At 45.6% G+C, this 16,006-nt stretch overlaps 1 long non-coding RNA gene across 1 annotated transcript; it reads right to left on the bottom strand.

Moving 5' to 3' along the window:
• Window positions 1-234: 234 nt before the first annotated feature.
• LOC143695588 (uncharacterized) lies at window positions 235-1,307 on the bottom strand. The gene is made up of 3 exons (XR_013184966.1): window positions 1,118-1,307; window positions 753-880; window positions 235-585 (listed from the first exon to the last, which is right to left on the bottom strand). It is a non-coding gene; the product is annotated as an uncharacterized LOC143695588 (long non-coding RNA).
• Between the last annotated feature and the right edge of the window lie 14,699 nt (window positions 1,308-16,006).

Raw genomic sequence — 16,006 nt, 5'->3', positions numbered from 1 at the left:
TCCTGGTGAAAATCCTGCTGGGGTTGCACAGGGAGCCTTCCTGCTGGCACTGAGAAAATCAAATCCATGCCTCTGACTTAAAGGATTTTTTTTTGATAAATTTCCTCCTTTATTATTTTTTATTATTGCTATTTTAATTTATTTTTTGTATTCTTTATGAAGTGGTGTCCTGCTGCAAGCTTCTGCTCTGGTTTCACCTCCTGTGAAAAACGCCAATCACTTGTTTTTAAAATTTTAAAACTTTAATAGTAATAAAATGGTTATAAAAATAGTAATACAATTAGAGTAATAAGAATTTGGACAAATTGAATTAGAACAATATGAGACAAAGGACACACATTAACAGAGGATTAACCCTTAAAAACAATAACCTGTTGCATAGTCATACACTTCATACATGATGCATAAATTCCATTCAAACACAGGAGTCTGTCTGGTCATCAGCAACTTCTTCCTTCTAATCCAAACAGTGCCTCTGAGGTGGGAAGAAGTTCGTTTCTTCTGATAAGGGAGCAATAAATTCTTTTTCTCTGAAAGATTCAGGTGTCCTGTGGCTGCTCTCTGGTGCGAGTGCCTCATTCCTTTCTTAAAAAAATATCCCACATGCATAGTTCTCATTTGAACTACAAAAGTTACCTTTTAATTACGAGACTACATTTATTATTAACACGTTAATGCAGCACCACTAATCAATACATCAAAATACACATGGTAAATATCTGTGTAGAGCCATAAATATGCACTTTTCACACCTGGGGCAGATGCAGCTCCACTGCACTTGGTGGTGCTCGGGTCAGCTGAGCTGCAGCAGCTCCTGCAGCTGCATCCAGGATGTGGAGTTTGCCACGAGCATCCTCCCTCTGCCTCCCGAGCTGCTCAGCTGCATGTTAAGAGCAAAACCAGCAATAATACATCTGTAACTGCTTGGGGAAAGAGTGGTTTAAAGGTAAAGAAAGAGATTTGAGAAAGCGGGAAAAAAAAAATGAGCAGAGATAAGGCTGAGACAGTGCCAAAGAGATGGAATATACATCTCAGAGAAAATCTAAAAGCAGATCATTACCCAAAAAAATACTAGCTATAAGCAACGGTTTGTAGTGCAGAAGGAATATTTATCCACCAAGCTTTTGATAGTCTTTCTATTTCTTTCTTTTTCTTCCAGCCAGGAATATTTACTCAGAGGATGGAGGTGGGGGTTTGCAGGTGGCTGGGTCTGGTGTTGGATCCCAGTCCTGCCCCTGCTCTGGGGGCTCCCTGGCTCATTAACCCCTCTGTGCCCGGGGACTGGGGCTGCTCTGCTGGAGCTGCACACCCCCGGGCAGGGAGTGCTGAGCCAAAGGGTTTGTGCACACATGGGAAATCATCTGGATTACCAAATTCCAGCTGTTTGGGGTCACACTCGAAGTCTCTTTGAGCATCCCCTCCCTAACAGTGGGTGCTTTGAGCCGGGTATTTACTGAGTGCTCCCACTACTGCCTCAGCCCCTCTTTGACCCAGAAAAAGGATTTTGTGTTAAAAAGCAAGAGATGGGCTGTGAATTTCAATTCTGTGGCATCTTTATTTTTGCAGTTGGCATGCCTTATTCCTGTTTAGTTTAGCTCACTTTCAAGCAGATTAAACTAAACTGGTACACAGCACTCTTATTATAGGATAAGTGCTCACAGAGAAGAGCTGTTCAGGAATAATTATTCTGATTTAAACATTTCTGAATAATTCTATGCAAAGGCAAGTCCTGAACAGAGAGACAGTGGGTGGATGTGACATACAGATGGGGGAGCACAAGGAGCTGTAATCCAGTGTTCGTGCTGGAGTCCGTCCTCCAAATGTTAACACATCCAGAAACCCTCCAGGTGATCAATATATCCAGTGAAAACTGAGGTGATCATGGGGAATTCTCACCATTCAATATGCCCAGCTCACTCCTCCTGAACGAGGCACAGAGCAAATACCCCCCCAAAATAATTTAGCAGATAGCCTTGAATAAAAAGCACAATCCAGAGAAATCTGCTTATGGACAATTTGCAAACAGAAAGAAGGAGCAGCATTTTTTTTAATGAGCCATTATGAATTATTCACACAGCTCTAATTAACATTAAGATTCCTAATTTCTCCAGGAAGCCTTACTGAAAGGATACTTTATGATTCCTTTGCATTTTCCACCTCCTCTGAGCTCTTCCAGACATTCAGGAAGAAACCCCCAACAGCCTCCTCTGGAAGTGGCTTCATTTGGCAGGGGATGAAATGAAGACACAGCAAATAATTTGGTCTTTTTCACCTTCCACTCCTTCATAGCAAAGAGCATATCAGCTTCTGCCCCTGCTGTTTGTGATAATTTGGGCAGTTTTTACACTGATGCAAAACAGCTCTGCAGATGAGAGAAAGTGGTGATTTAGAGTATGCTCCAGTGTCACAGGGACATGAGATTTGTCCTTCACATCTTGGTTGGTGGTGGATTTCTTTAGCTGTAATTGCAAAATGACCACTGTAATGCCCAAAGTCCAAATTTTCAATGATATTTTGGTGCTGAAAACCACAAAATATGTGCCCAAATGGCCATGGCAACATAATACACTAATAGAGTTGAAAATAAATTCAAGGGAAAATATAATTTTTCGAATTTTTATATATACAAAACAAGTGTATCCACCTATATTCTTTTACCACTGCTTTACTGCAAACACTGAAGTCTCAGTGTGTAACAAAACCTCTCTTTTTGCAAATATTTAACTAAAGCAGCGATACCTCTTTGGTGACAGTATTCCCAACAATGGGAGCTGCACATTCTTGGTCTGGAATTACAGTGAGAATTATGAGTCAGCATTATCCACTTATTATGGTGGGAGGAGGCTCCTACATTGCTATTTGAGCATGAAGATTTACACCACAGCCAAAATCAAATATGTAGAGAACACTGAGGTTAAAGACAGCCTTAATTCTGCCTTTATGGAAATTAAATGTTAGGGGTTTTCATTACAGACGAGCTGGGCTAAAAATGAATCCTCATTAACAGAATGCTGTGATATACGGTTACATCTTCCCTGTTGGCCAGAATGTGCCGTCTCTGGATTTAGCTCAACAATTTCAGATGGCATTTTCCTGCTCCCTCCTCCTCCTTCACAGTTCAAGAATAGGAATAGCTCTTCCAGAAGGACAGAAGTTGTTTTTCATTAAAGTATCATAGTTTAGGGAAAAAGCCCAGCCTGGTTCATCTCCTCTCCCTGCGTGCCATGGAACACGCTCAGCGTGCGGCGTCTCAGGTGCCTCGCAGGTGACATCCTCACCATCTCCACAATCAAGTTTCCTGCTTCCCCCAGCTCCCAGGCTCACCAGCACTTCCCTCCTGCCTTCTCATTTCCAAATCAAACACATCTTTATTAACCTCTGACTTCCCAGAGTGAAGCCTGAGCTTTCCCTGGGGAAATCAAATTCAAAGCCATGCTGTTATTGAAGAAATACGTCCAGCTGGTTAAAACAAAGGCACAATCTTGGAGAAAAGCAAGGAGAAAAGGTCAGAAGACTTTAAAACCTGGGTGTGCACAGAATTACAGTGTGCCTGAGTAACAGCATTGTTACACACAACTGCTGACAGGGAAAGGGAGGTGATTAATTCTGTGAGATAGGATGGAGCCTGGAGGTTATGATTTGTGGGATCAAACACCTATCCATGTCATACTTTATTTGGAAACAATGTTTTTTTTATCTCCTGGCAAATCTGGGGCTCTATCCTTGCTGGGGACTTTCAGCACAGTTGTGATGCAGCTGCATGAACGGTACCAATTAAGAAACAAAAGACTTCCCAGAAGAGACAGTATTTAGAGACCCAAAACAATTCAGGAAGAAATCTTTTCCCTGGGCTACTGAGGCAGAGTCATCAGGAGATTGCATTCCAGCCTTACCTGGAAATTGAAATTATATAGAACCACTGTTCTTCCCCCCAGACTTAGAAACTAAGTCCAAGGGCAGAATGTAGCTGTCAAGGATGGAAACTTTTTCATGTTGTCATCATCTTCATGGGTACTTGGTATCATGTAGAAAATTCAGGCAAGGCACTGGCTGTGCAGCCACTGCTGCCTTTCCATCATGCTGGGATTTTTAGGTGAATGTGGAGAGGCTCCATCCCTCACCTGTAACACATCTGTTACTGTCCAATTTTTGATTGGCAATGCCTCTGCCTGAATTAAGGTGTAAATGAGACCATATGCCAAAGTCAACAATATGGATTTTATCTGATAGTAAATATGAGAGAGGGAGAGAAAAAGCAGGAGAAAGAAATAGAAAAGAGATTAAAGAGAAAGTCACCACTCTGGGGATACCACTGGTGTCCTGATGATCCTCTCTGGCTGGTCTGGGTGGTGAGGGTCCCCTGAAAAGCACGGAATCCAACAGATCAATATAACCTCAGACCAGCTGGGAATGCCCAGGTGCTCCCTGGGGACAGTGTCAGAGTTGGACACTGTCTCTTGCAGCAGGCTCTGAGTCTGTTGCATCTCTTTGTGTCCCTGCAGTCCAATGGTGCAAGGCCTCAGGAATGAGTCTGGGGAGCACTTTGGGGGTTTTTTGTGGATTATGGCACCCCCTCAGCTGCCTCCCATGAGAATGTTCTTCAAGGAGGAGTGGGCTTCTGTGGTTGTAGCTTCTTGATACAGCTTTTGCTGTAATGAGCAGAACTCCTTCATAACAAAGTTTAAGGCATGAACCATTTCAGTCCCTGACAAAGTGATTGCAACAAGGAAGGCAAAGCATGAATTCAACATCTTAACTTCAGTACCCATCCGCATTTCCAGCTGGGCAAGCCTTTATTGCTCACTGTGGGACCAAAAACCACAGGGCTCAGGTCAGTGCACACAGGCAGATGCCTTTGATAGCACTGGAGTTGTTTGAATTCCTTCCCATTTTGCTGGGACATTCCAGCAGCCGATGTTGGGGCTCACTGGTGTCTCTGCTGCCCTATCCCCTCTTGCTGTGATTCTGCAAGGAGGGACAGCTGACAGGAGCTGTGCTCTGAGGGGCTGTCACCCATGGCAACCCCAGGGCTGGCACTGGATGGATGTGGACGAGTGGCCTGTCCAGAAGTGCCCAGTGAGGACAGACCCCTCTGGGGCACTCCTGCCCAGCGCTCAGATCCCAGCAGGACCCGATGTGCCCTGCTCAGAGGCTGCAGGCAGGGCTGCAGTGGCACAGTCCCACTGCTCCCATGTCCTTGTGCATGTCACTGTGATCTGACTCACGAGTAAAGGGGAGGAAACCTCCCCTGGCTCCCCCTGCCCAGCTGCCCACCGGGTGCGTGTCCTGTGCCGCCTGGCTGAGCCCTGGCTGAGCTCTGCTCCTGCCTGAACTGCTGTGGTAAATCAGGACTAAACTACAGTCTCTGCTGCATCATAAAACCTTTAGCTCTTTAGCACCAGTGGAGAGGCAGTACCACTCTCAGGCTCATCAGGAATGGTTTCCTCTTACAGGTGTTCACTGACCATAACTCCCCACAGCCTCTTCCCTCCCCGGCGTGCTGCAGACAGCCAGCGCTGCCCTCCGAGGACAAGTGATGCTACAATGAAGAGATTGGCTTCTTTTTTTTTTCCCTTTTAAAATAAAATAGACAACAGTCCATAAATCTAGTCCTCCTGCCTGATCATTGCTCCCCTCTGTTTCCCTCTGGCATTGTCAGAAAGTGGCTCTTGGAACAACCTCTTAAAAATGTATCGGCGAGAAGAAGGGAAATTGTTCTCAGTGACAACAATGCTGTACACATATTTGTATATTTATTCTGGAGATCAAATTGATAACAACAGGTCCCTTCATGGCTGCTGATTTATCTGCTGAGCAGGTATCTGTGCCGTATGCAGCGCAGGGCCATAACTGTCATGGCTGATACAGGGATAAGATGAATAACCTCTACAGATTTCAGGTACAAGTAGGAAAATGTAATCATAACTCACTTTAGAACCAAGTGATACATATTTATACTTTGCCTCTCACAGACTAGCAAGCCTTTCCCTTTTATTTTGCATTCATGGACCTGTGATGCACATCAATCTTTTTTTCAGTTTGTTAATATTGTTGTCACTCAACTGAAATTTATTATCACATGACTTATGATTGGGAGACAGTTTCATCTGGGGAATATTCACTTAATTTTCCATATTCAGATTTCCTCTCCTGGCTTGACTCTGCAGCACAGAGACCGAGACTTTGGTCGGTTCTAACCTATTCTCCCAAACTAGCAGCAGTAAATGTCACAATATTTATAAACTGAGAAAGAGCAGAAGTCAAAGTAGCAAAATAACATGGATATAAAATCCTAATCAGCCTCAGATGCTGTAATGAATGGGCTCAAATGCCTGTGGGCTGATTTCTCTTGGGAAGCCTGGCCTTGAAGGACCCTGGTTGGGTCATGATTTGCTTCCTCATGGTAAAAACAAACTATTAAGTGCAGCAGCCCTTTGCTAAGGCCATTAGAAAAGCAGCTTTGCCTACTTTGGGCAATTTTTTAGGGACTTTAAATGCTTCTTGCACTTCCAGTCTCTCCAGGTTTCCTCTGGATTTGATGCCTGAGTGCAGCAGCAGTGGGACTGGGCATGGGGACACCCCTCTGTCACCGTGGCCAAGGTGGCAGGGCTGGGCTCTCTGCACCCTCCTGCTTTTGGGGATGGGGTGACCCTGGGCAGAGCAGCTCCACTGGGCAGGGTGGGTTCACTTCTGCTGTGCCAGCACAAGGGCAGACCTGGCTGCTGCAGAGAAGTCTCCACTCTCAAATTTCACTGAGGGAAGAATTAAACTTTTCTTTCTTTCAATCTTTTTTTAGAGGTCATAAATATTTATGAAGAGCCTGTCAGTCATCTTTAGGGTTTCTGACTGAGTGTGTCACAAGAGAAGGGCTTTTATGATGATTTATAGTAAATTGCAGTAAATTGCTTTCCTGTCAGGGAGCACAGAGGAGTTACACCATGCCAGGGGATGCAGGTGAGGTCCCCAGGATGGCAGGGATGCTCTGGGGTGAGCTGCTCCCTGCCTGGGGGACACTGTGGAGCCTGGGCACTTCTCAAGGGTCACTTCAATCCTCAAGCTGCAGCGAGGCATGGCTGGGAGAAACTCCCTCTTCTTGGGCAGAAATCACAGCAAACATTCCTGATCTGGCAGGTCAATCACTTTCCTGGATTTCCTCACGTTCCCTGCACACAGAACTGCAGTGCACACCAACAGCAGGGCCTGCTCCAGAGCTCAGGTATCACACACAGCTCCAGCCCTCCTTGGACTGCATCCACAGGAAGCATTCACAGGTTCTCACACCAGCAGGATTTTGGGCCTTCAAAGGATGTGGAAGTGGGTCTGGCATATCAGTGTAACAGCAAGTGTTTAAGAGACACTTTCTGCACAAAAAAGCAAATCAAGACAAAGCCAGGAGTGCTTTGTTGCAGGTGTTTGAGAGACAGAGAGACTTCTGTAGAGTCACAAAATAATGGCATGGACCTTAAAGATCCCATTTCAATCCTCTCTAGTAATGAAAGACCCTCTCCCACAAGCCACATCCCTGCTGTCCCAAAGCATAACCTGCTCTTTCTCCCTGTCTCTCAGTAACTCAGTCCTGGCAAGTTGGAAACAAATAAAAAAGTCAAATACAATATTTTGTAAACATCCCCCAATTTAATCTGATTTTGCTGCTCATTATTAGGACTGCAAAAGACTAAGGGAAAAACTGATGGCACCCCAAGACTGGAGCAAATCCTCCATGGATCCCAGCACTTTTACATGGAGCACACCATTGCATTACCATCCCCACTGCAGAGCCATGTGTTTATTCCTTGGCCGATTCCATCACTTTATATTTCACTCATTAAAGTGGGGGAAGAATGTCAAGTTCATATTTTGCCCAACAAGTAAGAACTGTGAAGATGGGAACTGCTTTTGCATTAATTGAATCAAGGATGACAGTGCAAGCAGCTTTAAGCCCCATAAATCTAGACAGGCTCCTGTCAGATAAAGTATCAATGTGCTTTATCAAACTTTGTCCATAGATTTATAGAGTGCTCAGGCCACAGATCTGTGGCTCCTCAATGTAATCACTTCAGCATTTTCTAGCTATGGTAGCCAAGCTCCTTGTGAAATAATGGAATTTATTGACAGAGAAGCAGGCACTGCAATTTTGCTGGTGTTTAGAAAAATTGCCCATCAATGAGGTGCCGGTGGAGAAAGACAAAAGATATTACAGTGAGATGACTATCTCCTGACTCCTGCTGAATTGGTAGATGAGCCATTAGCTTCCAAGGAGGGAAAGGAGTGGCCACTCTTCCAGACAACTGCTCTGGCTTGTACTCAGAAATTGTACTGCTCCAAGATGATAAAAAAACCTAACTAAAATCAAACCCCAAACTCTAGACTTGTTCCACTCTGCTGAATTGCTTCAGTCACGGGTTGCAAGTCAGAAGTCTGGGTTTTGTCAGGGTTGTTTTGGCTCAGCTATCACAATATTTAACCTTGTAATTACATAGGTTTGTCTTTCCACAATTCCTGTTCACATTTCACTGTCTATTAAAATGTGTAACTACCATTGAGCTGTGTATCATCTTCCTCACAGCATTAGAGGGGACAGAGTGTGTGAATTCAGGAATGGCTGTTCAAATGAGGCTGAATAGAATCTCTTTTTTTTTTTTCTCTGCTCTAAGTCCTGTGACTTAGAGGACTTGGTTTAAGGAAGGAAACGGAGGAGCCTTGCCAGGAATTCTTAAAGAAGAGAGTTTATAATTACCTCAGGTAGTGGGAATGCATGTTCACGTGGGCATCAATTTATAATGCACTGTGTTCTTGAAGCATCCTTTTCAGAGAGGGCTGCAGGAGCTGGCACATGGTCCAATGCTCTGGGAGCAGCATTTTGGGATCTTGCTGTGCTGAAGGTGACTGTAGGACAGCGCTGCCAATGTTTCTCCAGATCACCTTGATTTCAGCAATTAGCATGACCTCCCTCTGTGGTGACTGTCCTCGAAGAGTGCTCAAGCTGCCTTGCAATCTTCCCTTAAAGAATTTCCATTTTCCACCTGTCAACACCTGAGAGTGTTTTATGATTGAGTGATGCCTGCTCCTCAAGCCAGGGGAAGAGCCCCCCAAGAACACACCTGTGCTGCTGTTGAAAAGCCCTGATCATGTCACCAGCACATGATGATGCAGCTTGTCTCCCCTTGGGTTCTATTAATCCTGCTTCCCCAGCATCCTCTGATGCCTGTTCTTGCCCCAATTGCTGGTGCAAGCTGCTCAGAGAGGCTCTGCTGCTGGATGGACACCTCGGGGCTCCAGACAAGACTCTTCCTCCTTTATTTCCTTTATTTCCTTTATTTCCAAAACTGCAGGGTTGGAAATGATGTACAGGAACAGAAAGGCGTCCCTGGTAAGCAGACACATCTCCTCCCTCGTTCCCCCATGACAATGACAGCAAGCCAGTGTCACTTGCTCATTAACTTCATCCTCCTGCCAAATCACTTTGTGGGACGCAGAGGTGGGAATGAGCTCTTTCTTCTGTGCTGCAGGAGCTCAGGCCCCCAATGAAATCAGGGCTCTGTCGCTCCAGGCAAGATAAACTTGCTTAGAAATGCTCCTGGCCTCGAGCACACGCTGCTCAGGCAAAGGGAGGGAAGGTGGAAGGGGATCCTAAAGGAAGAAATGACTTGCCTGAGGCTACAGGGGAGGTCAGTGGCACAGGCAGGGCCCAAGGAGCTCTCTGAGTGCTGTCCTGTAGCAGGGACCTTGACCTTAGAGATAATCATGAATGAGGTATAAGCAGTCTCAAGCCTGTGTCTCTGGGCTGAATTCCTTACTTTGATAGGACATTTTAAATTGCATTAAATTCCTGGCCTTCTCCTCGTGCCTCAGTGGCCCTCAGGGAGCAGAGTGGGATGTGCAGCAAAGGGCAGCACAGGCTGTGGAGGCAGGCAGAGACATAAAATGCTAGAAAAAAAGCACTGTGGTTTCGTGTCATCAGCAAAACCCCAAATTCCAGCCCAGCCACACGTGAGCCGTTCAGTCACAGGCAATAAATAGCAGAGAAATGCACTCTGTGCTGGAGTGGGACAGGTTCATCACACAGACAGGATGATTTCAGGCAGGCAGCTCCCACTGGAAGAGAATGTCTGGCTTGTAACATACCCCTGTAAATGGACATTTCCCAGCTGGGAGGGCACCTGGAAGCACGCTTGTCCTGGCACTGTAGGATGTCATGCTTAAAAAGCCCTAGTGCAGGCAGGGCTGGGAGAGCTGCTCCATTCCTCTCAAGCAAAGGCTGCTCTCACCAGAATTCCAGGCAAACTGAGCTCTCCCACGCTTCAGGGAATGTGCACACAATCAAATTCCATGGATGTGAGGACAAGGCACAAGTGTCCTCTTGTGGCCCCACTGGGCTGGGCTGCTGTACCCTGGTTCTGCCCTGAGGGGATGGACAGACCTTCCCCAGTGGTTTAATGGGAGCAATGAAAAACCTGTTATGGAGCTTCTCAGGTGAGCTGCTGTATCTGACTGTCACTCTAGGACACGAAATAAAACAACCTGGACACTGGAATCTCCAAGGTAAAAAGAGGGCATTTATTTTCTGACCCCAACATTTGTAGATTTTCAAAAGTGACAGTGGATTGGAGGATGGCAGTGCCACCTCTCCAATGACACTGGACAAACCAACAGTCCATTAAATTTCTCCTCCTCCATAAAAGAGTGAAAACCAATAATTATTTAGAGAAAAGCACATAAATTTGTTACAAGAATGTAAACATCAGAAGGCTTAGAAGAACTTAGAAGAACTTGGAAGGACAGGGTGCCATCTACTGCAGGAGCACTCTCTGTGTCCCTGCAGAAGCCCCACAGACTTTGGCAGTGGCAGTGGGAGGGTGCAGCCATGGAGCTGGTACCACACTCAGCCAGTGCCTTGTGATAGCCTGGCTCTATCATAATCTCCTTTAAAGACACGTTTTTTCCCTCCACTTACAATAATTCAGCTTATTCTCCTGCTTCAGTGCCAGCTGTAAACTCCAGCCTTCATCCTGCCTGAGCAGAGCAGGCACAGTGTGACATCCTGGGGGTGCTCAGCACAGCCCTGCAGGCACCACACAGCCCCAGGCAGTGTCAGGACCCAGCTCTGAGTGGCAGAGTGTTCTACAGCTCAGAATATTTGCCTTTTGGCCACACTTCCTCCTGTGCTTTCCCTGCTCATTCGTGTTCCTCACCTGGCAGCAAGGTGAGCAAAGTGTGTGGTGCTCAGGCTTGAGAGAAAATTATCAGCAGTTGATTCATATTGTGCCTCACTATTCCTGCTTAATGTGCCTGACCACTGGGAGGAGATATTGATGAATCTCTTACCAGGAAATTCACCCATTCTGATTTTATTCTGGTCAAAATTAATTTACTTCACCTCTCCTCCACCTGGCCACAGCAAACCAAAGATTTCTTTCTGTTTCTCCAAGCCCCATGGCCTTGCTGAGTGGTGCTGAGTAACCCCAGTATGATTTTGTCTCTGTTTTTCCCCATCTGCAAAGATGGTGCTGGTGGTGTTGGCATGTGTCCCTGCCACAGTGTGTGAACCACAACTGAGACACTGCCAGGGTGATATTTATGCAAAGAAACAAGGAGAGAAGATGCATCTGGGGAGAAATATGGAGAGAAACAGCATAGAACAAGTTAACAAAATTCTGATAAGGCATTTACCTTTGTTCCTTACCAGACAGGAGGTTGCAATGTGGATCCAAATGTTACTGCAACTGTCTTGGCTTCCAAGGTCTGAATTATCTTTGTCAAATGAAAGCTCAGCCAGAGCTGCTTCCCCTGTGGATAGTCCCAATAAAGAATCCAAATTCCAAGAAGTGGAGCAAATGTTTTCTGAAGCCCTGCTAGCCCAGGACACCTCAAACCCATGTGTGAGTATCACAGGAGAAACTGTGCCAATTACCTTCATGTGATTAAAATTCCTTAAAATAAGGAATGGCCAACTCATGTCCATTCATCAGCCCAGCATTCACTGAGCACACAGATTAATGTCAGGAAGTTGTGCAGCAGGAGTTAATTTTTCTGTTTAGCTGCAGTGTATTACTGCTTCTCACACTTAATGGGTTTAAAAGACAGAGCCCAAAATACACATTGCACAGAGCTCTGGCAGAGCACAAGCAGTGCTGCCAGGCACATGCACAAACTCACTCAGACGTGCAGCAGCTCCTTCTGCCTCCTCACGACCCCAAATTAATTTCTACATTAACCCTGCAGCTCTTCCTAACTGTCCCAGGCTCTTCACAGATTTGCTCCTGGCTGACAGGGGTAACTCTGTGCTTCCTGACCCTTCTCCATGCCTGGAATTGCCATCTGGATCTGTCCATCACTGTGCCCATATCTGTGATGCCTCTTGGGTGGCATGAATTGGGGTTAAACATGATCCAAACAAAGCAAGGAGTGTGCAGAGAGCACTGGTTGTGACAGTGCAGAGGGGTTTGAGTTGGAAGACAGTTGATGCTGGAATAATATTCAAAATTTAAGGTCCCTTTCAACTTAATTTGTAAGTCTGCAACAGCAGAGATGGGTCGTTAATTCACCCCTGACAACTTTATTCAACAAATAATGTATAGTCCTTGAAAATTAAATGATGAGGCCCAGTGCTGTATTGTATTTGTTTTTAAAGGTTTGGAAGACATCAGCCATCATCCAGTAGAGAAGTGGACAGATCTCTGCAATCAGAGACATGAGCAGAAACTGCCGGATTCCCTGATGGGGTAGGAGCCCCTCAGAGCTCAGCTGGGAGATCTGCTGTCCAACAGGGAAAAATGACAATTCTGCAGCACTGTCTGAGCCCAAAGTTGTTGGAAAGAAGCTGTGGAAAACACTGCAGTGGTCATCAAAAATGCAATATTAACACCTTGGCCAGTGGAAAACCCTGGTGCTCCTCTCATGGAGGTTCTACATCAATCTGGTATTTGCAGCCCAGTGTGGAAAGTGGTGCCCATGAGAGGAAAATCAGGCACAGGGCTCAGAGCTCTCTGTGGGATCTGATCTCTGGCAGGAAATAATCTCTGAGCCTAACAAGGCTCCTCTAACCTGCTGGACTCTCAGCCACATGAATATTAGCACATCTTCCCACAAGAAAATTCCCCTCTCCTATATTACATGGTTCTGGGATCAATTTTATCTCATCCTCAATTAACCATCCAATTCTGGAGAACAAAAATAGAGTGAAATTCTATTTCTGCCTGTGAGGCTCTGCTCTGCCACTGCATGCTGTGGATATCTCTGATATGTTCCAGTGAGCCACAGGCTCGTGGTGTTTGTTTAAATGTCCACGACATCATGGCATTGTACATGGAATAGCCACAGGGAAAAAGCTCAGGAGAAAGAAGAGTTTGTGAGATGGGGAAGGCAGGGTGGGAATCTTGACTCAACAGAGGTGTGATTCAGAAAAGCAAGTTGCCAATTAACAGATATTAAAAAAGGAAGATTAATTAGTGACAGCTAGGCTGATCCTTTCATACAACATGTTTTAATGTCACACTTTCTTCCACAGAGCAGATCAAGCAGCCTTGGTCTCCTGAACAATAGAGACACCTGGATTAAAGCAGAGTGATTTCCATTAAAAATTTCAAAAAAAAGTAAAAAAAAAGAAAACAGAAAAAAGGACACGACTTTAAAGGGGATTGGATGGCTCAGGGGTCTGTTAATAGTTGTTCACCTTTCAAGGTCTCTGCTCTGATTGCAGACCAGGTCAATAGGGAGAAAGAAAGCCATTGCCTTTAATGGCTGGGTAGTGATGGATGTGAAATGAATTGATGGGCTCAATCCAGTTCAGAGCAGACTTCAGAAAAATACCTTAACCTGTCTTGCTTTTATTTTCTTTCTTTTTTTTTTTTTTTTTTTTTATGGAAATGTAGAATTTTAAGGAAAGAAAACCTGAGATGATTAAAATGCCCATCTGGGGCACCTCCTAGTCTGTTCCTACCTCTGCTCTGCAATTTCTCTCATCTCTGGCAAATCACCTGGTCTCTCATAATCTCAGTGATCTTGATGTAAAACAGGGGTGACATTTGAATGGCTTTGGTAAAAGCTAAACACCTCACTGGTGTTGTGACCAGGCTATGGCAGGTTTGGGTACCCCCTGCACCCTGGGGATCCCTGTGTCCCCTGCCTTCACAGAGCTCTCATTTGCCCGGAGCTCTGGCAGCAGAACAACGTTCCTGGGTGCTGCTTCACAAAGTCTCAGTCCTCCAGGCCATCAATCAATCACCTTTCTCAAGCACTAAATTAGTTTAAGAGAGGGAAAAATAAAAAGTGGAGCAAAGAAAGAGCTAGATTTCATCACATGGGAAGACTGCGAGGGGGAGTTTGCCTTTGAAGTGCCTACAAGGGAATCTAATCAAGGCATTTACTATAAACAGAGAAAATCGATCACAGAACATTTTTAACATTTAAAACATGTCTCTGTTTGGACAGCTGAGAGATCTCATTACTGTGAATGACACCACTGGATCAAGGGTCTGCACAGTTTGAGAGAGCTGTAAATCAGCCCCAGACCTCTGGGCACAAAAACATTTACAGAATTGCTTTAAATTATTTGTAAATAAAGGGCTAAATTCAACCCTGGGCAGAGCATGGCTTACCTCACATCAGGGCTGAGCTGGGCAGGTGGGACCTGCACAGGTGGATTTTTGGGGATGACACCTGCCTTAGGGCTCTGACAGCTCCCAGCTGAGCAGGACCTGGCATGGGGTTTGGAAATACAATCCCAAAAGGCACGGGGTAAATGCAAGCAGGGCAGTGAGAGCTCTGTGGGCTGTTCCAGCCCTGTGAGACACTTGTCCAAAGCTTTGATGAACCAAAGGCAAAGACAGAGCAGGGAAATATTTACAGGCTGATTAATGAGGGTGATTTTGAGGGCATGAGAGGTTGGATTTCAGTGACATGGGGGGACTCTTCACTCACTGAATGCCAGCTCACAGTGATGCTGGAAGCAGCTGGTGCCAGCCCCTGGTGGAGGAGCTCCTCACCAGGATGACAAGGTTTAAAGGATCACAGGCAGAAAAAACCCCCATAATTTATGCCTAGGGAAATGTTTTGTGGGGGGAAAATAGAAAATAAACACTTTAAAAAGAAATCCTTCTATTACAGCAGTGGCTAAAACCAAGCCCATCTCAGCTCTGTCTGGGAAAACTGTGCCATGTGTTTCTTGCCTCAGGGGATGGCTTTGCCAGTGGTCAGCTTGAGGAGTTTGTTCCACAATTATGCTGTACACAATTGTGCTGATGGTGCAGTGCCCATCCCTGGGGGTGTCCCAGGAACTCCTGGATGTGGCACTCGATGCTCTGGGCTGGGTGATCAGGCACAGAGCTGGGCTCAAGGGCCTCAGAAGTATTTTCCCACCTAAATGGTTCTGTGATTGCATGGCTCTGTGATTTTCAGACTCTAAACAGATGGTTGGCAATAGGGCACAAAGGGACTCGGAGTGTTCACTGAGGGAGGTGGGATCATTTGGGGAAGCTGTCATTATTAATTAGCTATTTGCAGGTCAGAGGTGCATGAGTGACCTGCCCCACTTACCCAGTGCACAAAACCACACAAAGGTTCTCAAAACATAATAAGGTTAAACTGATGCCTTCGGATTTTGGCTTTTATATTTTTTTATACATTTGTAATCCTTCAATTCTTTAGTGTAGAACTCTAAACTCCACACACAGTGGGAGCTGCTGCTGCTTCCCCATTTGGGGCAGACACAACAATTCCTCTCCAGGCCTGGCAATCAAGGACACCTCACTGCCTCAGGGCCCAGAGATGGAAACAAAAGTGAGTTGGGGGAGCAAATTTGGGGTAAATGACTTCATTACCTGAAGCTGTAGGACCCCTCACTGCCTCAGGGCCCAGAGATGGAAACAAAAGTGAGTTGGGGGAGCAAAACTGGGGTAAATGACTTCATCACCTGAAGCTGGAATTGGCAGATGAACCACTGCAATGAGGATTCCCAGTTACCCTGCCCTGCACCCCCCTTTCCTCCTGACATGTGCATGAAATATGT

The sequence above is a fragment of the Agelaius phoeniceus genome, chromosome 21 (assembly GCF_051311805.1).
Source record: "Agelaius phoeniceus isolate bAgePho1 chromosome 21, bAgePho1.hap1, whole genome shotgun sequence".
Taxonomy (NCBI): domain Eukaryota; kingdom Metazoa; phylum Chordata; class Aves; order Passeriformes; family Icteridae; genus Agelaius; species Agelaius phoeniceus.
Note: the sequence above shows the minus strand (reverse complement) of the source record. Positions and strands in the feature narration are given on the sequence as shown.